A 16,080-nucleotide genomic window follows, 5' to 3' on the forward strand; every position below is an offset into this window, starting at 1 on the left:
TTGCTTAAGCCACTCGTTCTATGGCATGTTGTTATGGGGTCCTTAGCAGATTAATATAAAAGATAAACATAAAAATTGCAGACCAAATGCCTATTTATGTCAGTTTGTACTACCCGATACATCATGTTCAGCTTTGGACAAAGCATAACTAGTCATGGTTAAAAAAAAAAAAGGAAAAAAGAAATAATTTAAAGAGACAAAGAAAGCATTATAAACATACTCAAATATGCTAGATAATTTGGCATTATCATACAGGGTATTTAAGATAACAATAATTAATATGCTCACGGATCTTATGGGGAAATAGTGCATAAACACCACGAACAGATGGGTAATCCATGAACAGAGATTGAAACTCTAAGATAGAATCAAAAAGAATTGCTAAAATGAAAAACACTTGTAACAGAAGTGAAGAATGCCTTTGATGACCTCACCAGTGAACTGGACTTAGTCTAGAAAATAATAAGTGAGCTTAAATGTATGTTAATAAAAACCTTCCAAGCCAAAATTCAAAGAGAAAAAAATATAAAAAAGCAAAGAGTCAAAACCTGTGGAGTGATTACAAAAGGTGCATCATACACATAATGAGAGTGTCAGATAAAAAAAGAAAAAAAATGCAGAAAAAATACTGAAGTAATAATGACTGAGCATTTTCCAAAATTAATGACAGCCAGATCAAGGAAACCCAGAAAGAAACAAGCATGATAAATTCCAAAAATCAACTCCTAGGCATATCATATCCCAACTGCAAAATAAATAAATAAATAACACAGAAAAAGGTAAAATATTACCTATAGAGAAAGAAGATAAGAATCACATGAGATTTCTGCTTACAAACTCTGCAAATGAAAAGGAGGTAGAATGAAATATTTAAAGTATTAAAAGAAAAAAGTCAACCCAAAAGTCTGTATCCAGAAAATTTATCCTTCAGAATTCAAGAAACACAGAATTGAAGACTTTCTCAGACAGAAACTGAAGGAATATGTTGCTAGTAGACTTGACTTGTAAGAAATGTTAAAATAAGTTTTTCAGAGAGAAGATTATATAGTTTGGATATTTGTCCCTACCCAAATTTCACGTTGGATTATAAAGCTGAATGCTTGAGGTGGGGAATATAATGACCCAAACACCTCCCTGGTGTATGAAGAGGAAGAGATCCTGGTTGGAGGTGTTTGGGTGTTAGTGGCAGATCCCTCAGGGCTTGGTGCTGTCTTCATGATAGTAAGTTTTTGTGAAATCTGGTCATGTACAAGGTGTGGCACCTCTGCCTCCTCTCTCTCTCATTCTTGCTTCTGTTCTTGCTATGTGATACGCCTGCTCCCACTTTGCCTTCCACCATGATTGGAAGCTTCCTGAGGCCTCCCCAGAAGCAAATGGCGTTACGCTTCCTGTAGAGCCTGCAGGGCTATAAGCCAATTAAACCTCTTTTCTTATACATTACCCAGTCTCAGGTATTTTTTTATAACAATGCAAGAATGGACTAATACAGGAGGAAAATAATAGAGGTCAGAAACTTGGTTCTACATAAAGAAAGAAACAGCATTTGAAAGTAAATAAAGGTGAAATAAAACCTTTTATTTTTCTTATTTTTTATTAAGTTAATAGATCACAGTCCAAAATAATAATAGTTACAGTGTATTTAGTAAAATGAGTAAGTAAAATGAATACCAACAATATTATAAGGTATAAGAGAGAAGAAATGAGACTACCTTGCTATATGGTTCCTGCAGTATTTGTGAAGTTGTATAGTATTGTTTGAAATTAGTTTTAAAAGTATACTGCAAATCCTAGAGCAAACACTTAAAATTTTTAAAAGTATAATTGATGCAAAAAGAGGAGATACAATGTAATGATATAAAGCCAGAGAAGATAGATAAAGAGGGGAAGACTGTTTTTTAAGAATGAAAGCAATAAAGTGAAAACAATAAAAAATACGTTAGGTATCAATCCACCTATATCAATAAATACTTTAAATGTCATTATCCATTTAAAGTGATTATTTATATACACCAGTAAAAATGCCAATCTAAACATACCAGCAAAATACAGAGACCGACAGGATAATTATTTTTAAAAACAACCATAGGATGTCTATAAGAAATCCACTTTAAATATAAAGACACAGATTTAAAATAAATGAATGGAAAAATATTTGATATGCTATTACAAATCAAAAGAAAGCTAGAGAAACTATATTAATTTCAGACAAAGGTGACTTCAGAGCAAGAATATTTACAAGGGTTTAGAAGGGCATTACATAATGATAAGTGGGATAGTTCTCAAAAAACCCATTAAAATTCTTAATGTGTATGCACGTAACAACAGAGCATCAAAATATGAGGCAAAAATGATCTAACTACTAAGAGAATGAGAGAAATCCATTATTACAGTTGGATACTTCAACATAACTCCATCAGTAATTGACAATAATCAGTAAGGACATAGTTTAACTGAACAACATTATATATCGACTGGATCTGATTAACATCTACAGAGTACTTCTTTGAACAGCAGCTAAGTACACATTGTTCTCATGTGGAATATTCACTAAGATAGAACACATTCTGGGCTAACAAATTTAAAAGAACAGAAATCATGCAAAGTATGTCCTCAGACCACAATAAAATCAAACTGGAAATAGATAACAGGCAGACTGCTGGAAAACTTCAAAATACTCAGTAATTAAATACCACATTTCTAAATAATATGTGGGTCAAGAATGAAGTCTCAAAATAAATTAAAAATATTTTAACTGAATGAACGAACACAAAATGTAACTTATAATAACTTTTGAGATGCAGCAATTGCAATGCTAGTTAGAAACTTAAATAACTAACTACATATATTGGAAAAGAAGAAAGATCTAACATCAATAGTCTAAATGCTCCTTTTAGGAAACTAAGGAAATAAAAGCAATGTTAATTTAAGCAGAATAAAATAAATAAAAATTACAGCAGACGTTAATGAAAATAGGAAACTAATAGAGAAAATCAATAAAACCAAGAGTTTGTTGTTTGAGATGATCAATGAGATTAGTAAATTTCTAGTAAGGTTAACCAGGATAAAAAGATAAATAACTAATATCAGGAATAGAGAAAGAACTTCATTACTGATCTCATAAACATTAGAAGAATAATAAAGAAACAAAGTAACATATGTCCACAAATTATTTAACTTACATAAAAATGGCCAATTTTTTACAAGAATGATCTTTTAAAATTTAAACAAGGAGAAATAGATTCTCTGAATATTACAAAATCTATTTTTTTAAAAAGTCAAATAATAATCTTCCAAAGCAGAAAGCATCAGAGCCAGATGGTTTCACTGGCAAATTCTGACAAACATTTAAGAAAGAAATTATACAAATTCTATACACTCAGTTCCAGAAAATAGAAACAAAGAGACTACTTCCTAACTCATTTTATGACACTAGCATTAAATTAATACACAAATTATAAAAAGACATTACAAGAAAGAAACACTACAAGTAAATATCTCTTATGAACATACATGCGTAAATCTTTGACAAAATATTAACAAATTGATTGAATTATAAGCATAGTCAAGTGTGATTTATCCCAGAAATTTTCAAAAAATCCTGGTTCAACATTTGAAAATCAGTTAGTGTAATCTATCATGTCAACAGGATAAAGAATCAATCATACAATATCAATACATGCAGAAAAATCATTTGACAAATCCAACACCCATTTATGCTCAAAGCTCCCAGCAACTTTGGGAGGCCAAGGCAGGCAGATCACGAGGTCAGGAGATTGAGACCCTCCTGGTCAACATGGTGAAACACCGTCTCTAATAAAAATGCGAAAATTAGCCTGGTGTGGTGGCGCACGCCTGCAGTCCCAGCTACTCAGGAGGGTGAGGCAGGAGAATCGCTTGAATCTGGGAGGTGGAGGCTACAGCAGTGAGCTGAGATGGCACCACTGCACCCCAGCCTGGGCAACAGAGCGAGACTCGGTCTCAAAAAAAAAAAAAAAAAAAACTCTCAGCAAACAAGGAATGGAATAGAACTTGCTCCAACTGATAGAGATCATCTACAAAAACCCTACAACTAGCATTATAGCTAATGGTGAGGAAAAAAAGATGCTTTCCCTCTAAGACTGAGAACAAGACAAAGGCATTTACTCTCATAGTTTTATTGAACATTGTACTGGAGGTCCTAGTTAAAGCAGTAAGACTTCAAAAGGAATACAAATACACACACATTGGAAAAGAAGAACTAAACTATCTTTATTCACAAGTGACATGATTGTTTATACAAAAATTTCCAAATAATTGACCATAAAACTCCTGTAACTAGTCAATCGTTATAACAAAGTGCCAGGATACAAGATGAATATACATGGATGTTTATTGCCTTCTTATATACTACCAAATAAACAATTGATATTTGAGGTTAAAAACACAATGCAGTTAATATTAACATCCAAAACAATAAAAATAGATATCAATTTAATAAAGATGTACAAGATCTATGTGAGAAAAAATACAAAAGTCTGTTGAAAGAAATCAAAGAGTCTAAATAAATGGAGAGATATTCCATGTTCATGGACAGGAAGACTCATTTTTAAGATATTACTTCCTCCAACTTAATCTATAGAGTCAACACTATCCCAATAAAATTTAAGCAGGTAATTTTGTGGATATGGAAAAATGGATTCTAAAGTTTGTGTTAAAAAATCAAAACACCCAGAAGAGCCAATATAATCCTGAAGAACAAAGCTCAATGTTTAATTAGTCTACAAATGTCATTTAATGAATTATAATTATTACTCCTAACAGTCACAGGAGAAGAGCAGCAGGGTATGGAATGGAAAGGATGTTACTGAATGCCCTGTGCTGCATGATATGGCTCCTCAAATAAATTTCTGGACCTTCCATTAAATAAAATACAATAAATTGTGATGGGTGAATAAATAGACAAAGAAAAAAACACAAAAATGTAAAATATAAGACAAAATCTAAGTGATCTTGGAACTGGCAATGAGTTTTAGGTATATAACACCAAAAGCATGATATGTGAGAGAAAATAATAAATTGGATTTTATTAAAATTTAAAACATCTGGTCTTAAAAGACTCCATTAAGAAAATGAAAAGACAAGGCTCAAGCTGGGAGGAAAACTTTGCAAAACATATATTTAATAGAGGACTTACATCCAAATATATAAATAATTCATAAGACTTAATAAGAAAACAAGCAACCTAATTTTAAAATGGTCAAAAGATCTGAACAGAAATCTCACCAGAGAAGATACAGAGACATAAAATAATCATATGAAAAAGTGTTCGATATTAGGGAACTGAAAAATTCAAACAACAATGTGATACCACTAGACACATTTTGAAGTGAAAAAAACCCATTGCAACTCTAACTTATTTCTGGTGGAAATAAAATTGCTATAGTAACCTTGTGAAGCATTTGGCAAGTTTTTACAAGGCTAAAATCTAGTTTTGCCATATGATCCAACATTCTTGTTTTGGGTATTCACCCAAATGAGTTGAAAACTTATGTCCACTCAAAACTCTGCATATTCGTATTTATAGAAACTTTATTCATAATTGCCAAAAACTGGAATCTACCAAGTGTCCTTAAATAGTCAAATGGAAAAACAAACTCTGATACACACATACAAGAAAATATTTTTCAGTGCTAAAAAGAAATAAGCTACCAATCCACAAAAAGACATGGACAAAACTTAAGTGTATTTATTAGTGAAAGAAGTCAGTAATGAGTGTGCACTCTATTACTCCAACTAGATGATGTTCTGGGAAAAGAAAAACTATAGAGAAAATAAAAAGATGAGCAGTTTCCAGCGTTCAAGGGGAGTGAAGAAAAGGATGAACACTTCAAACTATTGTGTCTGATACTATATGGTAGATACATGACATTATGCATTGGTCAAAATTCATAGAACTGTACCACACTAAGAGAGAACCTTGATGTATACTATGAACTCTAGCTAATGATAATTTACCAATATTAGTTCATCAATTGCAACACATATACTACACTAATGGAAAGTGTTAATAATAGGGAAAACTGTCAGGGAGTGAGGGGAGAGTGAAAAGTGGGAAAGTATATACAAATTTTCTGTACTATCTGTTCTGTAAACCTAAAATTGCACTAACTAAATTTATTAAATTTAAAACAAAGAAAGCATTGAAGGCATGAGGGCTAAAAGGACCTAGTGCATCCAAAGTTTAGAGTGAAGAATCAGGTTCCCAGAAGAGCAGGACCAAAGACAGGGAAGAGGGAAGTAAGAATTCAGAGATCCTCAAAGACAAATTTACCTTCCTCAAGAGAAGAGTGATTACAAATAAATACAACGTCTACATTTCATATATATCAGCTCATTTAATTCTCCCAACAATCCTCTGACATAGTATATTTCTGATTTCTTACTTGATTAATCTAAGGTTAATATCACTTCACTTAATCAACTGAAAAATAGTAGTGAAAGCTACGTCCTGGGACCTAGCAACTGTATACAAATGAAGATAATAGTCTAAGTAGATGAAAATGGTTAATTTTCTACTAAGAAGTATATGCATATGTTTATGTATGTGTCTGTATATGTGCATGTATATGTACATGTGTAGGTGAATCTGTATGTGTGGATATATCGCACATCATTTTTTTTCTAGAGGAGGACAAGCAATAATCCTGGCTCTTTCTGGAAGCAGATTCCTTGATTGGCTCTTATTTATTTATTTATTTTCATATTTCTGAAGAGAATGATGTCCCTGAGTGGGCCTGGAGGTTCCTAAATAAAAAGAGTTTGGATAAAGTTAAAATAGTTTGTGTGAAAAAGTGTCAGGAATGTTGTCTTTTAAGTCAGGAATCCTGGGGGTAAATGCAAAGCAGAATTGAGTAAGGCAGGTACATGTGAATGAAAGATTCTGGGTGTGGTCCAGAGTAGAGTAAATTGACAGTGAGTAGATCAGGATCAATAATTCAGCAGTTTCAGAGACCTTTATCAAGTGTGACCCCTTCCCCTACAACACACACTAGAATGCCAGTAGAATTTAGAGACAGACTGGGGACACAGAGCAAACTGCAGAACATGGTGTGGAAGCTGAGGATACTTTATTCTGACATTAAAGTAATGATTATTCACCAAAGATAAAGGAACTAAGAATCATACATGTGGCGTATTCCTGACTTCCAAATTTACTGAAAGCATTTTAGTTTTATCTGCTTTAAGAGATCAACAGAAATATTTCCTTCAGTGATCTTTAAATAAACCCAATGGTTTCATTCACCTTTTACAAACAGCATTTAATAAACATCCCTGAGAAAACTCATACACAGAGAGTGAGTTTAAAGGTTTCAGTCGTGTCCATATAGAACCACGACAATATGTTTATCTGTCTTTTCTGTACTTTGCATAATACATTGAGAATGTAAATCTAATAGGGAAACCAATTGTTGTTTTTTCACTGCTTTATTCACAATATCTAGAAGAGTATGTGGTACAGAGATGATGTTAAATAAATATCCATTAAATGATGCTATGTTTTATGTTGCTTCTCTGCTCTTGAGTACATATTCCAAACAAACACAATCTATTAGCAAGGTTGCTTTTTCCCTCATTGAAGCCCTAATTTCTCATGCAGGGACTAGAAATCCAAACCATATCTTGTTAGCTCTTATAAATTGAAAAGGTCCAAATCAAAATGGAGTTGACATATTTGCTAACAAATCACAAGGCAGGGTGGAATTAATCACAATTCCTCCAAAGATGTATTGTTTCACACTTTAGCACATGTTCAAACATACTTTTGCTGAAAAAAGTCAAAAGAGAAATTACTTAAAAAATCAGAGATCAGGATTTTATAACCCAACATGCAATGAAACACATGTGCTGGCTAAAAGTTTCCATTTTGTCTCTTCACTTTGACTGCTATGATCACATTGAACATGATAGAGTAAATTAGATACATCAGTATTTTTCTTGGTGATTAACTAATGGTGACTCTGATTTTGATAACATCACTTTGAGAGGAAAATGTTTGCAAACACAAAGTGCCAAGTGTGAAAGTCACTTTCTTTTGCCTATTTTTGAAATTGTTGTTAGGTCACAATTCAGTTGAAGATTGGCGAGGTAATACCAGATGGTGGAGAAGCCAGAGGAGCTTCATAATGAGATTAGACTTCACCAACAATTATTCCCTAAGTACTAAAAATACTTTTTACATGTGCCATTTCTAGGCACATAAAGGACATTTCTAGTTTCCAATGTCCTTTAGCATTTGATCCTTGTAACTCAGTAAGTGCAGCAGAGCACATTTTACCAACCAATATTACAAATGCAGAAATGTAGACTCAATGAAGTTAACTGATGGGCCCAATATCACAGTGAAAAGTGGCAAAGCCAGAGTTAGAACCCACCTCTTTAACTTCCATGAATAAGAATATTTATAGCTGAATTTTATTTATCTGGAATTCTATATTATTGTTATGTAAAATATTCTTATTTTACATCTCAAGCAGGATGCACTGACACAGCTATGAACATTTGGAATGATAATAAAACCAACGGTAAAAATAAGATTAACATTTATTAATGCTAAGCACAACACTAGGCATTTTATGTGATTATGTTATGTAATTTTCTCAACATTGTCATCAGGCAGATGCTATTTAATAGACAAAGACACTTAGGTCCAAAGACCATAAATGTCTTTAAGGAAGGTCATAAAGCGTCTTTCAAGTCGACCTTGGACTTGAATTTAGACCAGAGCCTAGGTCTTAGCCACCAGGTAATTCTATCTCCTCAATCTGACTTTTAACTACATCACTCCTCTTTGTGATAATTTCATATCTATGAGTATGATTATAAACCCCACTTGCTGAGAAGAATATTAAGTTTTGAATAAGAAAATGAATATAAAATTTATTTACAAACTACAAATACAGAATAATCAGTGATTATTAGTTAAAATTCATTTCTTGTGATCTTTTCCATTAATGCTTTTTTTCTTTTCTCTTTTTCTCCCTCCTTTTTAGTTTCTAGTTGGTTTCTTTACCATACTAGTAACTGTAAAGTGATGTAATTGGGTTCCACGAATTCCCGTGCATTTTCCTCTTCCATGACCACAGTTTCCATCAGGCATCTTGTGTGTGGCTGATCACTGAGGAATAAGTGAGTTGTGAATTTATGAATGTAAATCCATCATCACCAATTGAAAGAAATTTAGTGGTGTATGCTGTATTGACAGTGGGCTGTTAACATAATATTTATGTATGAAGGATAGATATTATTCAATGTTTTATATTTTTTCTATTAAGTTTTTCTTTAATAATTCTGAAACTTTAGTACTTGGGCATTGTACTCTGTGAAATATGAAAATCTCCATCAGTGTTTTTTTCCCACAAATTTGTTAAAATAACCTACACATTCAAGTTAAATGTGGTTAGCTGTCATCAGCTTCTAATTGTGGAACTGGAGTCTTCAGTAAAATTGGACAGTGGAACAAATCACATAAGGCATTTTACTCTTTTTTTCCATTTTGGCTCTGAATCTATGTTGACAGGGTGACTTACACTAGTTTTATGCTCTCAGAAAAATGTAGCCCTATTTGCATTTGTTGCTATTTTCTTTTTTTCTTGCTAAAATGCAAAAGCTTACCTAGCAATAAAATGAAGACATATCATAAAATGGCTCTTTTTCATAAAAATGTTAACAACTGTCATTGAGGGCTAAATCAAGTGACCTGGCAAAACCCAATCAACATATAACTAAATGTCATATCTTTTTATCATCATGCATTAATTTATTTCCTTTTCTCTTTTTTTTCCTGCAAGTTTAATATTTGTTACCTTGTGGCAACACACATGTTGGTGATCAGCTAATTTACGCCTCATGTTGCATATAGAATTTAGTGGCTGCCAATAATTATTATGGTAGCCAAACTAGAGATTTTTCACTTCTCTTCTAAAAACTAATCATGTGTTCTTTAAAGCAATCTGGTTTTGTTTTATGAATTTTCTGCAAGAAAAATAAAAAAGAAACTCAGGACTGTGATATTTGCCATTATTCATGAAAAATTATATGATGGAAAGAAAGTAAGATTTCTAAAAATTTGGCTTTAGCATTAGAAAATGTACATGGAGAAGAGGATGATGGAGACTAAAGGTCTCATCTTTATGTTACATTTTAAATAGGCAATGGTTCAATAGTTGGCCAATGGGAATCTTATTGCCTGAAACTCCTCTGGATTTCTTATTCAAACTATTTACTTACAGGTGAAATTAACAATTTCAAGTTTATTTAAAATTTGAAAAACTATGAAAAGCTCATGGAAGCTTGCCAGTTTAATTGAACACATCACTATTTCAAACATGCAGTAAAAAATAAAACAGTATTCAGATAATTAAATAGACATTTTCAAAGTAATACACATTTATTTCTGAAAATCAGTTTGACTTTTGCCTGCTTTCATGCATATTCAGCGTACGTTTCTTCAATAGCTATAAATTTGCTCATTTGTTGAAGTACAGTGGGTTTTTTTTCCCCTCTGGATTATACGGAAGTAATTTTCTGCTTATATTGCGGAAAAGATGATAAAGGATCTTAGGTGTATATGAAAGACTTTTTATTAAAATAAGTTTTATTTGAACTATTTCTGGTCACATAACAATTTTATATTATATTCTCTAATTGCTGAAATTTCAAAATTATATATCCTTTAGCTCTTTGTTTCTTTCTAATTAGTTTCTTTATTTCCCCCTTATTTTAATTTTTCTTTCCTTTTCATTTCTGGCTTTCTTTTACATACTTGCAATGTAGACAAAGCTTTAGCATTATGCAAATAGGGAGTTCAGCAACTTTCAAGATATTTGTATTATTTTATGCCATGTACACTAAATATTTGTAAAGTTTTTTTTGTTTTGTTTTGTTTTGTTTTTTTGAGACAGTCTTGCTCTGTTACCCAGGCTAGAGTGCAGTGGCACGATCTTGGCTCCTTACAACCTCCGCCTCCCAGATTCAAGTGATTCTCCTGCCTCAGTCTCTAGAGTAGCTGGGATTATAGGCGTGCACCACCACACCCAGCTAATTTTTGTATTTTTAAATAGAGATGGGGTTTTGCTATGTTGGCCAGGCTAGTCTTGAACTCCTGGCCTCAAGTGGTCCTCCTGAATCAGCCGCCCAAAGTGCTGGGATTACAGGCGTGAGCCACCATGCCTGGCCAATATTTGTAAAGATTTTTGTCCACTATGAATAACATTTGAATACTCTATTAGGTTGAAAATAAGCTGCTGTAACAAAAAGATTCCAGAATACTGTGCTCACATATAAGAGAAAGATATTTCACTCTAATATAGTAGTCTAAACTGAGCAGGCCCTTCTGAGAGAACAATTGTGCCATCTTCACTACCAGATTTCCAGTGTTGCTTTGGGCCTTGCCATTCCTCAAGCAGTGGGAAGGGAAAAGAGCAATCCAGTGAGAACAGCTTTGTTTTTAAACTGATAACACATTGAAGTTGCTCACAACATTTCTTCCTGACATTATCAGCCTAAACATACACACAAAGGCCACATCTGCCTACAAGTCAGATTAGAAAATATAGCCCCTCGTTGGATCAACATATGCCCAGCAAAAATTCAAGAGTTTCACTACAAAGAGGAAAATGAAGAGAATGGGTAAAAAGAAATAGTTAGCAGTCTTCACCCACTGATAACTGTTAGGTTTCTTCAGAGTTTAATAAAGTGACCACTCATTTGTTTATAACACTCCATTACTCAAAGTACTATCATCTAATGTGTATAAAGAATATTTGTAAATCAAAGACATGATTCTTTAAAATTGTTTTCATAGTGAGAAAGAGGAATAAAAGCTCATTTTTGTTTCTTTCTTTCTCTGTCTTTTATTTCTGTTATGCTTTACACTCTTAAAATATAAGCAGTCTGGTATTCTCAAAAGTGCTAATGGTATTGCCACATAAATTTTAATCTATTTCCCATTGAACCAGCATTAAATTCACAGGCAGCCTGGAAAGAATTAAGGCCTACTAGTTTTGAGTTTATTTCTGAACACAGATCTACTAGAGAAGTTATAAGAACTGTTATCAAAATGTCATTTGGAGAAATGTAGTATTTTATATGGTTTTATTAATATTATAAAATTATATTACATTATTTATAATCATGTTTGAGCAGAGATAAATGACAAATTTAAAACTGATCTATAGGCAAAACTAAAATTGTCACAGACAAACTATAACTACTGGCTAATTTTTCAACAAAAGAAGATAAAATTCATATTTACAAAACCATAAAAAACTTCACATCTTTTTAGAGTATAATCATCTCTCTTCAATGTTTGTTCATAATTATATTCCAATTACATGCTGTAAGTTTTCCTAATGTACTCATGTTTCAAATGTGAATATTTGTAATATTTTATGATATATATCCATTACTATACTCACTTGCCATTTTTGTTCACCTCGTTTATTTTATTTATTTATTTTTTTATTTGGGGGTGGGGGACGGAGTTTTGCTCTCGTTGCCCAGGCTGGAGTGCAATGGCGTGGTCTTGGCTCACTGCTGCCTCCACCTCCTGGGTTCAAGTGATTCTCCTGTCTCAGCCTCCCAAGTAGCTGGGATTACAGGCACCCCCTCCACGCCTGGCTAATTTTTGTATTTTCAGTAGAGACAGGTTTTCACCATGTTGGCCAGACTGGTTTCGAAAGCCTGACTTCAGATGAGCAACCACCTCAGCCTCCCAAAGTGCTGGGATTACAGGCATGAGCCACTGCGCCCGGCCCACTTCATTGTTTTTTAAACTATAACTCATGCTAGAATTCACCAAAGAAAGCAGCTGCATAAAATTGTTAATAATATTTATACTCATTCACTCAAAGCAATGTTTAGCAGTTGCAAAATTTATACTTTTTTCTATTATTGATAACTAGCGAAGTAAGACACTTCATTAATATTTTTTCCAAACTGCTGTGTCTGAAATTCTGATATATCAGGTATGTCCTAGATTTACATACAATTATCAAGAAAAGGAAATAGAATCGAGATTTTCTGTGACTATCTTTTTTCAAAAATGAGAGTTGTCTTTCATGTATAAGTTACTTAAAATAATAAATTAATAAATCACCTATTTTATTACTCAAAATAATAAACCCCTGAACAGGGGACGATTTTATTCACACTTGCACCCACAAAGCACAATTCTTGGCACGTAGTAGGCAATTAATGACTATTTGTTAAATCAGTATTACTCAAAATAATAAAATAATATTATTCAAAATAATATACCCCTATATAATTGAGGGGTTTATCATTTTTAAAAAATTATAACTATAATTATAGGAGTTTATAATTAATAACAATTTTATCTAAATGTTGATTATTATTATTTTTTTTTTTAGATGGAGTCTCGCTCTGTCAACCAGGCTGGAGTGCAGTGGTGCAATCTCAGCTCACTGCAACCTCTACCTCCTGGGTTCAAGTGATCCTCCTGCCTCAGCCTCCCAAGTAGCTGGAATTATAAGCAAACACCACCATGCCTGGCTAATTTTTGTATTTTTAGTAGAGACAAGGTTTCACCATGTTGGTCAGGATGGTCTTGATCTCCTGACCTCACGATCTGCCTGCCTCGGCCCCCCAAAGTGCTGGGATTACAGGCATAAGCTACTGCACCTGGCCCAAATGTTGATTTTTTTATAAGGAAACCTGGCTAATTTTTGTGTTTTTAGTAGAGACAAGATTTCACCGTGTTGGTCAGGATGGTCTTGATCTCCTGACCTCATGATCTGCCTGCCTCGGCCCCCCAGAGTACTGGGATTACAGGTGTGAGCTACTGTGCCTGGCCCAAATGTTGATTTTTTATAAGGAAAACACTTGAAAATAAATATTAAAATGTATGATATTTCCTATTGAACTCACGTCAATAGTAGAATAAAAAATAAAGCATTTTTTCCAATTATTATTTTTTTGGAAACGACAAATGAAAAGAAAATATAGATAGTCTGGCCGGGCGCGGTGGCTCACGCTTGTAATCCCAGCACTTTGGGAGGCCGAGGCGGGCGGATCACGAGGTCAGATCGAGACCACGGTGAAACTCCGTCTCTACTAAAAATACAAAAAAATTAGCCGGGCGTGGTGGCGGGCGCCTGTAGTCCCAGCTACTCGGAGAGGCTGAGGCAGGAGAATGGCGTGAACCCGGGAGGCGGAGCTTGCAGTGAGCCGAGATCACGCCACTGCACTCCAACCTGGGTGACAGAGCGAGACTCCGTCTCAAAAAAAAAAAAAAAAAAAAAGAAAATATAGATAGTCTTGCTGTTGGAGTCTTGAAGGGTTTTTTTTTTTTTTTAAATACAAACATGGCATCTCTTGCAGAGAACAGAGAAGGAATTCCCCATAATTTCTCAAGATTATCATCATGCCTCCATTGAGTCTGATGCTCCAGTGATATCAAACATCTTGCAAGTACTAGGGCATGATTCATCCCTAGTGACATGTACTAACGCATCCTGAATTTAACATGTCCAGGAGAAACCTAGTTTTTCAGTAGCAATCCTGTCATCCGAGTAAATGGGAATATCATATTTCCATTGCTCAGGCCCTAAAATTTGGAATCAGTTTTGAATTCTGTCTTTCTTTCTTCCTCTAGGTTAATTACCTAATCCTGTTGATATTAACTTTCAAAATGCATTCAGAATCTGATGGACTCTCACTTTTAAATGCTACTACCCCGGTTCTATGCATCAGTATCTGTCATGTAGATCACTGTGAAAACTCCATGTCTTGTTTCCCTGTTTCCATTCCTGCCTTCTACAATCATATCATACATCATCTAGATTTCTTTAAAACTTAAAAGTTTATCTTTATTCAAAATCCTCTAGTCAGCATAAAATCTAAAGTTCTTACCATGCCCTGAAAGGCCACATGTTGTTTTTTCCACCTCCCTTTATTCTGATTTCGGGCTTAACTCTCTCCCTCTAAATCACCACATATCAGCCATACTGGCCTCTTTGCTGTCTCTCAAACGAATTAGTTCCTGCCTCAGAGTGTTTGCCCTTGCTATTTCTTCTACTTGAAATGTTATTTCACCCTACTTGGTTTCTCACTTCTCCCAGCTCTTTACTCAAATGTTATTAATGGACTGGCTTTCTAAAAAGGTTCTGCTTCCCCAGGCCCTCTCTATCCTCACATTCCACTTTGTTTTTTTAAACAGAATTAATCACTATCTGAGATATTATATTTACTAGTTTATTTATTTTCTTTTTGTAACATATAAATTTTACGAAAACAGATACGTTTTCTGTTTTGTTCAGTACAACATCTGCAAGTTCTGGCATTCAAAAACCATTTGCTGAATGAACGAATAAAGGAATGCATCATGCCCAGAGGCTGTTTCAGATCTTTGTGTATCTCTGCCAGCTTTTCCTGCTGCCTGGAAGTCTTGTACTCTCCTGGGTGCTGGCTATCTAGTGAACAAATCTTCAATTACCTTACTGGAGAGTTCAGAATATTGTCCTCTTTTCTTGAGCTTTTCTGTCACACTCCTCAGATCAAACTACCCACCCTTTCCTCTGCTCTTCTACTGTAACCTCTGCATGCTTCTTTCATATCTCTTGGGACACTTAGGTGTCTACAGTACTTTCCATGTCCAAAAGCATCTTGTGGACTGGGGACAATTTTATTCGCACAGTTCTTAGCACACAGTAGGCACTTAATGACTATTTTTTAAATCAATGCATAAACAGAAATAAGCAACATATGTCTAATAGTCTCCTCTTGATACATGAATGAAAACCTAAAGCTGAAGATTTCTACGAGTTAACTTCATTTTTATGACTCTAATAACTTATTTAATAATAATAATGCCAATGACCTATTGCACATTTATTTTTTGCTGGCATTATTGTAATTTTAGTAAGTAGTAGTAACTCATTTATTCAATCTGCTGAATTTATGAACTATTATCATTTGAATTTTAGACAGGAGTGACCAAGGCACTAAGATGTTAAGCAGCTTGTCTTGCTCACTAATAAGAACAGACTCAGGGCATCTGCCTCCAGAGCCTCTGCTCTGTGT

Source organism: Symphalangus syndactylus, chromosome 4 (genome assembly GCF_028878055.3).
Source record: "Symphalangus syndactylus isolate Jambi chromosome 4, NHGRI_mSymSyn1-v2.1_pri, whole genome shotgun sequence".
NCBI lineage: Eukaryota > Metazoa > Chordata > Mammalia > Primates > Hylobatidae > Symphalangus > Symphalangus syndactylus.